Genomic DNA, 16,163 nt, shown 5'->3' on the forward strand with positions numbered 1-16,163 from the left:
AATGTCGCCTGCTCTTCATATTCTCAATTCTTTTATTCTCCCTCTCTTTCTCTCTCGGCTGGAATGTTCCCCCTGTTCTCTGGTTGCTGTAATGAATACCAGCTTTGGTTCGTTAAATTTTGTCTAGACCTGAAGAGTGTACACCTCTCTCTGTCCTTCTTCTGCTGATTGAGAATTTGTGATATAATTATAATGGTGCTATATATAACCCAAACGCCGTTCCAAATATGTCTCCTCATTTTTATTATCTGCGCTCAAATCTTTTCCTATTACTTTTTCCTTGTAGACTAATTATGTAATGCCTAAAATGGGTTCATTTTTCACCATTTTGATGGGTGACTTCATTTCCGCAGATGAGAAGTAACAGAAAGCGTAACGGAGTGTGTGTGTGTGTGTGTGTGTGTGCTTTGAGTAATCTGTGTGGTGAGAGTCTGGAATGTAGATGATCTGTCCGAGGAATCCAGCATGTGGAATTGTTATCACAGATGTGGCTGTGTGAAGTAACCATCTGTATGAGAGTATATAAATAAAAGCGGCATTTTTTTTCTCTTTCTTGTCAGCCAAATTCATTTGTCACTTTTGTGCCACTGTAATGTCTTCAGCTGTATCAACAGGGAGAGCTACTTTGAGTGCCTTCCATCATTTCCAACCCCCCTCTCTCTGCCCGCTGCCTCTGTTGATGTTGCTCATCATTAATTTGAGCTAGGCTAATGGCTCTCTGCTAGATAACCACCAATTTAGAGGCTTTGAAATCAATAGCTTGTAGCTAAAGCTTTGCTTGTAGAAGAACCAGCAGGGATAAGACTTTGATGCTGTCTTAGATATGAAAGTGTGCACGCAGCTGAGCAGATTTTCCCCCCAAAGCCTGACAGAACAAAAGACCAGAAGAAGAAGGCATTGTGATGAGTAGGGAATTCCACTGCTTTGCTTCCACTGAATCTTTCAACCAAAATTTAGTTTCAAAAGTTGATTCTCCAAAGAAGTCTTAAAGGGTTAGTTCACCCCAAAATTAAAATTCTGTCATTAATTACTCACCCTCATGTCGTTCCAAACCCGTAAGACCTTCGTTCATCTTCAGAACACAAATTAAGATATTTTTGATGAAATCGGAGAGCTCTCTGACCCTCCCATAGACAGCAATGCAACTGTAATATTCCCAGGTCCAGAAACGTAGTAAGGACATCAGTAAAACAGTCCATGTGGCATCAGTGGCTTAACTTCAATTTTGCGAAGCTACGAGAATACTTTTTGTGCGCAAAGAAAAAAAAAAGACTTTGTTCAACAATTCTTCTCCCCCGAGTTACCATCTTCCGCCATTTTAGAGAGCATCACAATGCATACGCACGCTTTCCCCTAAGTGTAAATAACGTTGATTACGCAGATTGCGTTCATGCATGCACGTTATCCCCCGAACATAAACAACGCTGATTACATTGAATACATTCTTGGATACTCTCCAAAATGGCGGAAGACATAACTCGGGGGAGAATAATTGTTGAATAAATTGTTATTTTTGTTTTCTTTGTGCACAAAAAGTATTCTCGTAGCTTCGCAAAACTGAAGTTAAGCCACTGATGTCACATGGACTGTTTTACCGATGTCCTGACTACGTTTCTGGACCTGGGAACATTACAGTTGAGTTGCTGTCTATGGAGGGTCAGAGAGCTCTCAGATTTGATCAAAAATATCTTAATTTGTGTTCCGAAGATGAACGAAAATCTTACGGGTTTGAAACGACATGAGGATGAGTAATTAATGACAGAATTTTCATTTTTGGGTGAACTAACCCTTTAAAGACAACATGGAGTTAAAAAATGGACTGTATTTAATTTCTTAAATGAATAGTCCAAGTCCAATTTACTCACCCTCAGGCCATCCAAGATCAGTTTGTTCTCATCAAAACTGTTTGGAGAAATTTAGCATCACTTGCTCACCAATGGATCCTCTGCAGTTAATGGGTGCCGTCAGAATGAGAGTCCAAACAGCTGATAAAAACATCACAATAATCCACATGACTCCAGTCCATCAATTATTGCATGTTTGTAAGAAATAAATCTATCACTAAGGCATCCACAGGTCTACAGTCACTTTTGTCCATAATCTAATAACACTAGCTTCCTCCAGTGATAAAGTCCATCCCCTGTTGATTGCTCACATCAAAATCTACCAGTAAATTGTACTCTGTCCTTTTTTCACGATAATTCATTACACTCGGATGTATGTCACAATACGAGAGAAAATATCTGTAGCTACTTCATTAGATCGTAAATTTATTGACTGCAAAAATGTAATGTGGTGTAACCATCAAATAAAAAGTAAAAATGTGTTTTCCTTTCATCTTGAATACATCTTTTAAAAGATATATTGACCTAGAGACCCTGCTGGAGTCCTCTCTGTGATATATTTTGCCGTTTTTTTTATTTTTTATTTTTGCAAAATTACCTGAAAAAAAGAGCAGCATGTCATTAATCCAAATGCTATCCAATAGCCATACAGCAATTCAGTTTGCTTTCATTCTGTAATGCCCGCTTTTCACCATTCACTTGTTTCCTGCCCTACTTTTTTTTTTGCAGAATATCCTGTTTTACTCTTACACAGTTCATCAATTCTCATCCAAATCTCTGAGCTTGTTTTTCATGGGCAGTTTATTATATGGAAACCGCATTCTAATCTATTGGAAAACAATAAAAATAAGCTCAAGTTATAATGGGTGGTGGAATGTGATTGCAATATTTGATATACCCCACTGGGTTTGCTTGTCTGTTAATCCACACACACACAGGCAACTGTAACTGCTTTAACTTTATCACAGTGCTGAGTAATTGGCCATTGTAGAGATGGAGGGTGAGATAACACTGTGACACTTCAGGGTCTGGGGAACTTTGATAAAATAAACAACCCTTTTTCCTCTTCAGTGGCGGGTGACCCAGGAGAGAGAGAACGACAGAGGAAGGGAGGGATGGTAGTGTGGCAGTATGGATGGGCGGAAAACTGGATGGGTGAAGAGAATGAAAAGACTGCGGAGATGAAAGAAAAACAGAGCTACAGAAAAACAGACCCTGACATCATGGAGCAACTTGGAAACTGAATGTAGGTCAAACCCAACCTGGTCTTAATGTTACACATAAGACACTTTTCCAGGCAAATAATCAGATCAGATGACTAAGACATAAATATATATTTAACAGAAATCTGATCAAAACACCAAACAGTGTGCTTTTAACACTATTCTTGTTTTAAAGGGATAGTCCACCCAAAATCTGTCACCAGTTATAATGAGCCCAAGGTGTGCCAAACCTGTAGAGTTTATATCGTCTCCTGAGCACAAAAGAAGATATTTTGAAGAATGTTGGTAACCAAGCAGTTTCTGGTCCCCATTGACTTTCATAGTATATTTTATTAGAAAGAAACACATACAGGTTTGGAACAATTTGAGGGTAAGTAAATGATGATTTTCATTTTTGACTGAACTATCCCTTTAATTTCTCTAGTTTGGCCTCTCCATCAAGACGAAAGAGCACTGAAACATTCAGCGTTTGAGGCAATGTGAAAAACAACTGACTCACGCTTATGAATGTCAATTCAGGGATTGTTTTTTTGTTTTTTTGCTGGCTCTCTGAAGGTTACCCTGACACACATCCATTGTAAATGTCAACATGCAAATCCGCAGACTCACACATATGAGATTAACACCACAAGGCAACGATATGAGGTGGCTGTGTGTCAGAGATTCATCCTGTGAGATCACCGCCATATTGTTTTACTTTAGAAAAGCAGGAACACATGTAATGATGCTTACAGTATAAACCGCCAATTACACAAGGGCTTGAATAAAGGAGCTGCCCACACAAACAATGTGCCCCTAGCGGGTCAACATCATTTACACAGAGGTATGGAAATGAAACTCTGTTGACATATAAGACTCCTTGGGAAGATTGTGTGTGAAATGTTGATTAATTCTGGAGCGTCACGAATGCATGGCTGTCGGTGCCTGATGGCCGTGGGTGGCTGAGCTGCAGAGAAAAGGATTCAGATCATTAGCGAAACCACAGGTCATTTACTGAGCCCACAGTGTGATCTCTATGACACTATTCTTCAATGTTAAAACACTGTATCCACAGCTTGTGTCTCCACGGGCCTCAAATAGCCCAGATGTGGAGGGCCTGGAGAGATGCAGCTCAGGGGGTACAACACATTAGTGTCTCCATGAGCCATTTGCCAAAGAGTGCATGTGTTTTCTGGAAATGCAGTGATATTTCATTTGAATGACAGAACCTTTGATATTTAGTTTGGCCATTTTAAACTATTTTAGATCATTATGTAGACAACGTTTGTGGTTTAAATAAGTTAAGTCACAAATTCATGGATCTGGTAATGCCAAACAGTTTTAGTTCCCATTGACTTCCATTGTAGTTTTTGTTCATAGAAAAAACAATTAAATAAAGAAAATCAATAGGAACTGAAACTGTTCGGTTACCAACATTGTTCCACAGAAGAAAGGAAGTTATATAGGTTTGTATCGACATAAGTGTGAGTCAGGGCTGTCCTTAGCTGACGCGGGGCCCAGGAGTGATTACTTAGTGACAGAATATTCATTTTTGAGGCAACTATCCCTGCACATCTATCTATCTATCTATCTATCTATCTATCTATCTATCTATCTATCTATCTATCTGTCTGTCTGTCTGTCTGTCTATCTGTCTGTCTGTCTGTCTGTCTGTCTGTCTGTTAGACTAGATGATAAAAATTAACATTGCTTGTTTAAACACAATTGCTGCTTGCTACTTGTAACCCCCACACATTTTGTTCTTTAAATAACATTTTAAAATGTTTTATTATTATTATTATTATTTCCTCTACATGATTTCCCTAGGAAATCACTTATTTAGTAAATCTTTAGTATATTTGTATTAGTATATCTTCATATTCTGTTCATATATCTTCTGACGAGTGGTGTGATTTGTACTGATTTACATAGCAGTGGGACCTATTTTCAAAAGGAGCGCACTGTCCCTTTAAGAGCTGAGAAACTGCACTTGACGTCCAGCGGACTCTTGCTTTGCCAGCAGCAGCAGCAGCAGCAGTCAGTCAGTCACACAGTCACGCACACGGACTCAAGTCATCTCTAAACCGCAGAGATTCTCCTTCAGTCGCTTCGTGTATTTATAGCCGCCGCTGCGAAAAACGACTAAACAGAATGGCCACGAACTGCTCTTCTCGAATCACAGCCGTTTGGAGATAAGAGGGCGGAAACGCGAGTAAAACAGACGAGGCCGAACCCATCGAGGGAGCGCGAGAGCAGTCTAGTTAACGTTTCTCACGCGCGGCGCTCAAGTGGATTTGCGGCTCAAACCGACGAGGACGAAAACACGCCCGTAGCAAACGGTACATGTGGATTATTCGCGGACATTTCTTAATTTCCTTCTCCTCAGAAACTACATAAACGTCCGGTAGCGATAGACCTTCACCTTCCGCGGAGAGGTAAGTTACTACAAGACGTTTTGACCACGAGTCTGTCACCGTCTAACGGTTTTAGGGGTGCCGAGACTTCTCAGAGCCGTTGTCGGAGTCACGGGGTTTGTCTGTGGCTAACGGCCATTATTCCTTCACTGAACCTCTGCTACATTGAATGAGCGTCTCCGAGCAAGGCGGAAATCAACCACTCCGTGAAGACTGGCCGGCTAGTTAGCATAGCTAGCGGTGTTTGTGATTTAAGGTTAGACGGAATGCCGTTAAATTATGCCCGGCATGTTACGTTATGTATTCGGTTAGCTTTCTAGCATTATAAACAATGTTTTGCAAAGCGCACTGTCTTCCGTTGAGCAATTTTTGGGGGGTCGGCTATTGCGCTAGCTGAGTTAGCTTGGTTTATGTGTTATATTGTACCGAATGCTTGGCTAGTTCTGTAGTAACGCTGCCGGGTGCAAGCAACGGATGAGACGTATAGTTTCAGTCTGTTTTGGATGTGGTTCTTGGGTGTTAATCAGATTAGATCCGTGCTATTTAGAATTTCCTTGTCAGCATCTCATTATTAAACGTGTCCAGATGAGGGAATCTTTACTCGTGCTGCAACATGGTCTTGGTTTAGAAAGAATAGAGCTGCATAATGATGCCACTCGAGGAGCTTTGATCAAAATCGTTTTGTCAGTTGGCTGTTTTTGTTGTACTAGTGACACTTTTAGGAAAATAAATAAATATAAAAGTAACAATAATACTAATAAAAAATAATTATAAATAATAATCATATATATACATTTACACGTGTGTGAATGTGTGTATATATATATATATATATATATATATATATTAGTGCTGTCAAACGATTAATAATGTGTGTACTGTGTATTTAAAAAAAATGTTGTTTATATATTAAATATGTTTATATAATATAAATATATACATTTAATATTATACATGTAAATACTTTCAATATATACTGTATGTGTGTGTATTTGGGTCAAAGACGAAAAAGGGTTTAAGCATAACAACAATAAGTGTAATACTGCTTTAAACCGTTGTTTCCCCCAAAATTAAAAAGATTTCTGTTTAATTTAATTGCATTTTTGTTTTTGTTTCTCTGATCAAATATCATACATTTTCCCCTGATTTACAGAAGACACCCACTAAAATGTCATTCAGTGTAACAATCTTTTCAGGCATATTTACAACAAAAATCAATTTATGACAATTAATGAATTAAAAGACGAATTACTTAAACCCCAATTACTAATTAGTTGTAATTGTACATTTTTAAAATGTGTCACTATCCTAGGTTTTGCCCATTTGTCAGTAAGAATTTTTTACTTATTTAAAACACAATAAAATTTAATATGCTCCCTTATTCTTTTATATTTTAATATGTACAAGTCAGAATAAGCATGTTGTTTGAATTCTTACATAAATATTGTTACACTGAATGACAATGGAACATTATTTCAACCAAATTTTGACTTTTATTCTCAAAAAACTTATTTGAAACCTTAAAAGTAGACACTTTACTTACATTTAATGTGCTTTCTATGGACATAAATCACTTTTGTAAATTTTTTTTGATGCGGACATCTTAATGGGCCTGTGACCCATTTATATATACATAATAGATACACAGTACACGCGTTATGAAAACAAACTTATTTTGGATGCGACGGCACATATTTATATACATATACACCATTTGCCTCTTGGAAAACTGCCAATGTTACTTTTAGATAATGTAAAAGTGGGTGTCAGAGTTTAAATATTTTTCTCAGAAATTGGGACCACTCACTCACTGTCCCTCCCCCCCCAGCCTCTCAAATGAGTATGCCCCCAGTATAAAGATAACATTTAAGGGATAAAGACCAATAGTGCATGGGAATAGCTTTCACAGACTTCAACAGTGGTTTGTGAGCCCATATTTAGAGCTAGAGCTCATGTAGTGATGTACTGAAACGCAATTGTTCATGAAACGCTTCACAAATCCCCACACTGCCTCACTGTTCCATTGTTTTTCTGTGAATCAGAGACTCTGGTTTCTTCATTGTACTGTAAATATCACTAGGAAAGCGTTGAGAAGTCTTGCATAAACACGACGGGTAACGTTGTTTGTGGACCTCCCGCCCCCTTCACCGAGCTCTCTAACACCTTCATTCATAGCTTGCTGATGATGAGGCTGGAACTACACTCCATCTCGGATGTTATTAAGGGTCAATAAATCATAGTGGATACCAAATGCTTGTCAACAGCTGTTGATTTGCACATGAAAGGCAGTGGAATGTGAAAAATGGAGGCCACACAGCTAAAGTGTATTAGTGTAATTGGACATGGGCCAGCAGAGGGGCTTTTTCTCTTGAGCAGCATTCTTTCCCACTGTACATTAGAAGAGAACAAAGCACACTGTCATAAGTGGACCAGCGAGATGCCTGAACCCAAAACAGAACTGGCCTCAGACAACCTCTTTGCTCTGCAGGGCTGCCAGGACTCATGGCCAGAAAACAACAGATTTGTTTTGGACTCACATCAACTCCAGTTCCACCCCTCTGTGTTGTGTATTGAGTAATGATATTCTTTCTCGCTCTCCTCACTGCTCCATACAGATTGTTGATAAGCACTGAAAAGAAATGAGTTTGCCTTTTAAGCATTGTCTGCTGAAATGTGGAGCTAGTTTACCACTTTATCTCTGTCTGTTTTCAAAATGCTTTGCACCGAGTCTAATACACAGTGCACAGCGGTTTTGCAGCTGCAAGCTTTATTATAGCCAGCCTTTTCGATAATTCATGTCAGATGCCTTGTTTCTGCTTATATGAACTGCGGAACATGCCTCGAGTACTATTCAGAGACAAGATAAGGAGTTGATAGCTTACAAAGTGTTTGTCTTTGACCGTTCTTCATTTTGATAAATGAGCAGCTAGAGTGGAACAGCGAAGGAAATTAACTGTATGCAAAATGCTTTCTGTGTAAGCAGACTTCTTGGCTTGTCATCATGCCGTCAGTCTTTGAATCGACTGTGGTGAACTGCTTTGCTGAGTTGGTTGTGTTTTACCCCTGCTGCAGTGCTGCCTCTATAAGGCTCCAGAAGAACTGCTCCTCCTGCAATCACTGTGTATTGTAAAATGTTGTTCTTTCATAATTGGAATGGCAATTTGTTTGGTGTTATTATAGGTGTTAATTGCCATCAGCCTTGTTCATATAGACAAAACTCTTATGAAGTGAACTCACTGAAAGAGTTATTTAGTACAATTTTGCCAGGAAAAGTTTTAGAATTTTTATAACGTTAATGTAAAAAAATCTTGTGTGATATAACTTCTGTTTGTTTTAGGGATGCACCGATATGAAAATTTTGGCCGATACCGATAACAGAAAAAATGAGCCGATATGGGCCGATACCGATATGGTGGCCGATATATCGTGCATCCCTAGTTTGTTTGTTTGCTGGTTTTTATTGTATTTGTTATACTTGTATTTTTTAAATTGTTTTTGCCATGGAAATAGCCTTTGATGCTGACATGACATTAAATAATTATATACTATATATACTATACTGTTCATATAGACAGTATTTATATATTTTTCATGTTTATATATTAAACCCTATTCAAAAATGTGAGGTTCGTAAGATTTTAAAAATGTTTTTGAAAAAAGTTTCTTATGCTTTTCATTTATTTGATCAAAAATATAGTAAACAAGTAATGTTGTAATATTTTTACAATTAAAAACAACTCTTGAGTATGTTTTAAAATGTAATTTATTCCTGTGATGGCAAAGCTGAATTTTCAGCAGACGTTACTCCAGTCTTCAGTGTCACATGATCTTTCAGAAATCATTCTAATATGATGATTTGCTGCTCAAGAAACATTTTGTATTGTCAATGTTAAAAACAGTTCTACTGCTTAATATTTTTGTGGAAACCATGGTACTTTTCCTGGAGTCTTTGAGGAATCGAAAGTTCAAAAGAACAGCATTTGTATACAATTTATTAGTTACTTTACTGTCACTTTTGATCAATTTAATGCATCTTTGCTAGGGATGGGTATCTTTAAGGTTTTAACGGTATTACTACTCTAACCGATACTGCTTATCGATTCGGTACTTTAACGGTATTCTTATCGATACTTTTTGTTATATATGACAAATTAAGAGCTGAATTAACATTGCTTTATATTCTGAAATGTAAAATAAATATTTAATGAAATTAATAGAAAACATCAATTTGTAAATGCACCAGTGTGCAGGCATTTTAGTGTTTTATACATAAGATAAGATACTGTAAGAACATGAACAAAGTAAAACAAACTGACAAATACAATAAAACAAATATACAAATGAAATGAAATAAACAGTGCTGTCATTTTTCCAAGAAGTTCTACTACCGTTACTGTTCAAGTAAGTAATAGCCTACAAAATAAATCTAAAAGTAAATGAACACTGCATAGTTTTCAGTGTATGTATTAATAGATTCATGCTTATTAAAGCTATAACGTTATTCAGATTAAGAGCAGATTTGCATTTTGATGGCCCAAGCGCCAGTCTGTCACTTTAAGACAATATATTGACACGCATCGGATTTTCTCCCATCTGTTCTCCTCCACTTAAGGCACTTAATAGCAAAAATGCATCATAGACAAATGTTTGAAAAACAGCTGGCGACTCTGGTGAGATATAATTTGCAAGATAATGTGTGTATATATAGCAATAATAAATGTATGTGTGTGTTATAAATTTCTCCAGTACCGATAGCAGAACCGTTAACGTCAGAGCTTATTGATACTCCGGTCTTTCATAATTCAGCCCAGGGACCGATTAAATACCGGGTTTCGGTACCCATCCCTAATCTTTGCTGGACAAAAGTTTTAATTAAAATAATAGTTACATTAATACCTTATCTGCTCTTTCTGCTGTTCACCTCCTTTAAATGCAGTATTTTTGGATGGCTTAGACTAACAAATCACTCGTTACACATTATAGTTAATTAGCATCAGTTTGCAAAGAGCACTTCACTATTACCATCTTTTACTTTTTTTTTTAAAACCACTTTCATGGAGTATTTTTACAGGCTTTTTGGATCAGTGAATATCCCTGTTAGAAAATGGGCTATGAGCTTTCCCCTTTAACCCACTGTTATATTCAGTTCTCTTGCTTGCTATCAGCAGCAGTTGTGTCATATCAGACACGGTTAGATAAGGCCAAATTGCTGGAGTTTCCCCAGTGGTGGAGTGATATCAGCATGACATAACCACTAGCGTTATATGTGTAATGTTGACACTGGTGTGTTTGTTAGCTCAGTGAGGCAATAATACCCCATATCTGGTCTTGATGGCACCATATCTGGAGAGAAGTTTGTGCTGGTAAGTCATTTATAGAGCAAAATATTTTTCATTTTAGAATTATGCTATTTAGATATAGAAGTAAAAAATCAGCTTTTTAATGTTTAATGAAAGTTTAAGTGAATGAGTGTTAGAGGCTGAAATGGACAAGCTATGTGACAATGCTATGTGTAATGGACTACACTGTAACAATAACAGAACTGTAAAGTCAAGTTTCTTTTATACAAAATGCACTATTGCAAAATGTTACTTTAAATAATCCTGATGTATGACTTGATTCTACAGGGCTCGACAGTGCGACCATTTCAGTCGCATTTGCGACTGATAACTACTGCGTGCGACTATGAAATTATTTTTAGGAGCACCAGTGCGACTGACCCAATCATCATCATACTTGTGATTGCGCTCAGGGAAGCTTCAAAGCTTTCTACGTGTTTTTGCAGTGTCGAGTAATGTATCACAGACATATCTCACGAATCCTTTCATAAGCAAAGTGTAGACAGGGTGTAAATAAGAGATTCATTGTGCAGTGAAGCGAGCTTTGTTGATTATAAATGTGAGCTCGCGATGAACTAAGATGAGTGACCGCTTTTAATGATTTTTAAGGGAGTTTGTAAATGTGATAACTGATTCAATACAATTCAATAAACAAGAAGTTAATATTAAGTGACTTACATTGTCTGACTATAACACTATTGTCTGATTTTTCTCTATTTCGTCGTCGAAAATAGTTTGAAAACAAAAACACAGCTGAGCCGTTGCGCATCTCCATTCAAACACAGCGGTGTTTCGTTTATGAATGAACGGGTTTTTTTAAACGAATCTAGTGAGTCAGTGATTCATGATTACCCATTCATAAAGACAGTCACTTGATTCATTCCTGAATGAATCAGCCGTTCGAATGAATCAATTGAATGAATGATTCAGTGCTCAAAATCAGTGACTTGCCGCCACCTGCTGGCAGTTTTAGTTTAATTTTTAAAGTATCTTTTCAGTTATTTAAATAATTTAATATTTCTATATTCAAAATTGTATATTTAAAACATTAATATCATCATGAATTTATGGATTTAATTGCACTCATTCCACTTCTGAACCTCATTAAATGTCTGAAAGTACATCAAACAACACTTTTGTGTTCTTCTGTGCCACCTCTACAAATTATTTTTGTTAATACTGATTTCATTTGATTTTTAACTTGTTTCTTATTCTACTCTTATTCTGTTGTTAAGCTTATAAAATATAATTTAAGAATTTGACAAAAGATGACATACTTTTAATAAAGTTAGAGGAGTCAAATATTACCTCGTAATGGGAAGGCTACTTTTTGATAACATTTTGGATTATTGATTAGAAGGTGCTCCTTAAATTGAACGTGCTCCTAAATTTAAGTTAGGAGCACAAGGGCTCCTAAAAAGAAAAGTAAGCGTCGAGCCCTGATTCTATCAGAACTGAGCCTGACTTGATCCCATTAGTTAAGGCAGAGTTTTGCACTCCCATGGCATCAATCCTGCACTAGTGGTGGTCAGTGTGTGCTGTGAGTTAGGGCTGGGCGATATGGGCAAAAATTCATATCTCAGTATTTTTTGGCCGATTTGCGATATACGGTATATATCTCAGTATTTTCGTTTTTGTATTTGGATTAAAAAAAATCTGTATTTAATATATAAACATTTCACTTACCGCCCAATGTTGTCCAACAAAACAATACATATTAAAGGCTATGAAAACAAATAAAGTGAATGTAACCATGTAAGTTTTTAAATTATGTACAAAAGGGTTAAAATCACATTTCATTCTAACATTGTAACTAGGGATGCACCGAAATGAAAATTCTTGGCCGAAGCCGAACAAAATGAAACACTGGGCAGAATACCAAACCTGGTTTTTCCACATTTTCCTCCCCATGTAGGCCTATTTTGCCTTTTTTTTTTTTTTTTTTCACCATTGCATTAATTAAATTGCCAAAATGTGCTTTTTACGGTTTTATCCTGCTTTTCAAATAAAAAATCAATTACAAAACAACATTTAAAAAATATTTACTTAACACTGAATTTTTTTTTTAACATTCTAGCAGACATTATACCAACAAAGCACAATTCAACTTAAAATGAATATGTTAATAAAATAATACTTTTTGGCCATTTTTGAGACTTGAATCAGGCATGCATTTTTTGCTGTACAAATAAAGGCAGCCTTGCTGAGCAGAAGAGAATTATTTTATAACATTAGAATATATTACAGATCCCAATTTGAACACTGTGTGTGAATGTTATAATAAATGCATTAATAGAGCTGTTGTAGGGTAATTATTATCGTTATTGTTGTCTTTTTTATTTTATTTTACAGAACGACAGTAAAATTACAATACTCTTTACAAAACTCTTTAAAAAAATTTCACAAAAATGTTACAGAGCAACTGACAAGTAACACCGTTTCAGCGCAGATTTTCCTCGCGCTAGTTTGGACTTTGAACCCTGGCGGCGTGAGCTCGTGCAGTGCTGTCAGAATACATGCAATTTGTGCATGCATTAGAAAATATAACAATCTGCGGTTTATTTACTAATTGTTTGAGTTAATTTCGCGATTTCAATCGTCATACAGTAACTTAACCACCAGCATTAGCCACCTCTTCTTCTCAATCGGAGACGTGATGCAGCACTAAACAGTCTCCCGCTGTCGGTGCTTCGTGCTTGTAATGATTTCTGCGTCTTTCTCTGATAGTTTTAAATACTTTCACTGCAGACATGGTTGCTGCTTTAGTGCGTGCCTCTATTTGATTGCGTTAGTCATTGTTTGGTACATATTATTCGGCCTTTTCGCTTATTTGGCTTACTCGTGGTGGCGCTCGTTCACTGAAGTTTAGCGGAGAATCCCAAAGCAGAAGGCTCATGCACTTCTGACAGAAAAATGGGAATATTTCCATGGCTTTCTAACATTTACAGATGGAGAATATACCTGTGAAATGTAAGTTATGTATTCAGGAATTAGGGATGGGTCACGATTTTCGAATATTCATTAGATGATTTAATTGTAGAATATCGAATAGGTTGTGCGATTATTGTCTTAAAAATGTCCCCATGTTTTCCGTGCTGATGCGGTGGTGACGCATTCATGTGGCGCTGCCTATAACGCACCTAAAAGCTGTCAAAGACAACAGAAGAGCACATTCTCACGCGCACACTGTAGTCACTGTGAAGACGCAACAAATCACCGCGGTTTGGCGGTTAATCGCAACCCCCCTCCCCCTCCCGCCGCAGAAATATAATGATTTAAGAACGCATGCCGCTTGTAAATGAACATGGAAATGCAAAATAATAAAGCAGTCTTCTTTATTATTAAAACAGCAAATTATATTAACAATAATAAAATAAAATTACATTTCAACTGTTTTTTCGATATCTTTTGAGTTTAATAGGAATTATGGAACAGTTTTTAATCATTTAGCAGCAAACTATCATTAATATTATTTAACTTAAGGCTACATTTATAACAACATTTTTAAAAGTGGAACATAAAAGTGTTTGAATCCGATTTGGGTTTTTCAAAGTGCAACAGAAGGGAACATCATTGTTAAACTACTGGGCCGCTTAAGTGAATCGGCAAGTCCTGCTGCTTTATTTTTCGGTCTTCAAGTTTCTTGCCAGGAAAACTAACATGTTCACTTTTTCACTCCGTTAAGATCTTCCCTGAAACCAGACAATGTTGCCTGAATACACGCTCCAAGGGAGCGCTCGTAGCGCATACAGTCATATATTTTCTGGCAACTTTCGAAAGAAGAGGGAATTGAGCCTGACTATCCCCCCACCAGGCAAGCGGATGAGAGTGCAGATCGAGGGCTTCCTCCTGCAAATACCTTGCGACTTCAGTGTCTGCACGGATTCTTTTTGGGACCGTATTGGAGGACTGTGCTTTTCTCTTTCCAAGCAGGTCTGCAAGATTTTATTTTATTTTTTGGAGGAGATGGTGCACTTCCTTCTCCCTCTCCAGCTGCCGAGGTACGCATGGCACCTTCTCCATCCCCGCCATCACTCCGCTCATTGGGCATTGCCAGCATCTCCTCCAGGAGCGCATCTTTAACGTCATCTCCAGGGTTAATGTCCTTGTATCTTGGATAAATTAATGTGGCCTTTGCCAACAGTTGCTGTGTTGCAGGTGCACTATATTTGTCTTCCATGACGCTAGCCATTTTTCTTTTTAGGTTGCGCGTCAACTCCGTGTCTTCCTCGGTTGGGAGCAAAATATCCTCAGATAATAACCGTAGGACTGGTTTAACAGAGGACGCTGTAACTGTCTTCTCGGAAGACAGCGCATCTGTAAAATCCGTGACCATCTTCAGCGCTGCATTAATGGATTCTAGGACTTCGATGTATATATTAAAGCTGTTTTTAAATTGTACCGAATTATAAAATAAAACGCAAATTATAATCGGACCCGTTTTAGACTTTTCCTTATTTTTATATTTTAGACATCCATCAGTTATGGTGATGGAAAAAAAATTACTCGCCATCTCCTCATTGGATGTGCCTTTAGAGAGAAATGCACGGATTACATAATGAAAGAGTTTCTATTTTCGATTTGAATGATTTCGTTTTAAAGTAGTAATTTAAAGCTTTCTAAATATTTTTATCATATCTGATGCAATTTGTTGAGTTTAGGTTCATCATTGTGAAGCGCTCCTGTTCAAGCCAGAGATGGCAGAAAGCGTTTGTTTTCTTTATTTTATAAAAGCACAACGTTTGGTGGATATTGTGAGTGCACACAAATAAAAGTAGACCCTTTACAGTTTGGAATGACGTATTACTCTTACCTTTTATGAGCAAAAATGACTGCCTATTCTAAGTTGTTTTCACTGTTAGAAAAAAATGCAAGTGATCGCGCTGGCGCCTCCATGTCCTGCAGAGCTTCAGCTTCCACTCTCCACACAAACGATTGGATATGAGTCTAACAGTGCACATTTATCTAGGTTAAACATTTAAACTAACATTGTGATATGCTTGAACGGTTTTATATCTATAGATTTTATTTTAGGTTGTTATGACTTGAGAAGGCTAAATTGATCAAACATAGGCTATGATCAGCTCACTGTCTGCCGCTGGCTGTTTGGTCGTTACTTTAAAAAACAAAAACGTACATTTAACGAACAAAAGAAATGCTCCAAACGCTTTTCTAAATTAACTTTATTAAAAAAACAAAACGAAATATAATCACTTTTCCATTACATACAAAATGGAACTATTTTAATAGCTGAAACGGTTGTATAAGCTGTTTTGGGAGAAGGGGAAAAAAGACGGGCTAGGGCCTATATTCGAGGCCCGTGCAAGGCTCTAATCTACTTCATCCAACGCTGTTTTGTTCCCT

General features: G+C 37.2%; 1 protein-coding gene across 6 annotated transcripts in view; it reads left to right on the plus strand.

The window, feature by feature from the left end:
- The first annotated feature begins 5,029 nt into the window (after positions 1-5,029).
- ncor2 (nuclear receptor corepressor 2) overlaps positions 5,030-16,163 on the plus strand; it is a 147,414-nt gene continuing 136,280 nt past the window's right edge. For 4 of the 6 annotated variants that reach the window (XM_016236138.1, XM_016236140.1, XM_016236141.1 and 1 more), the window contains exon 1: positions 5,031-5,481. The gene's annotated coding sequence lies outside the window, so the exon portion shown is untranslated. Of the gene's footprint in view, positions 5,482-16,163 lie in introns of all 6 variants that reach the window. The other 2 variants (XM_016236143.1, XM_016236142.1) reach the window with 2 other exon arrangements.

The sequence above is a fragment of the Sinocyclocheilus grahami genome, unplaced genomic scaffold, assembly GCF_001515645.1.
Source record: "Sinocyclocheilus grahami isolate Dianchi unplaced genomic scaffold, SAMN03320097.WGS_v1.1 scaffold482.1, whole genome shotgun sequence".
In the NCBI taxonomy this organism is placed as follows: Eukaryota; Metazoa; Chordata; class Actinopteri; order Cypriniformes; family Cyprinidae; genus Sinocyclocheilus; species Sinocyclocheilus grahami.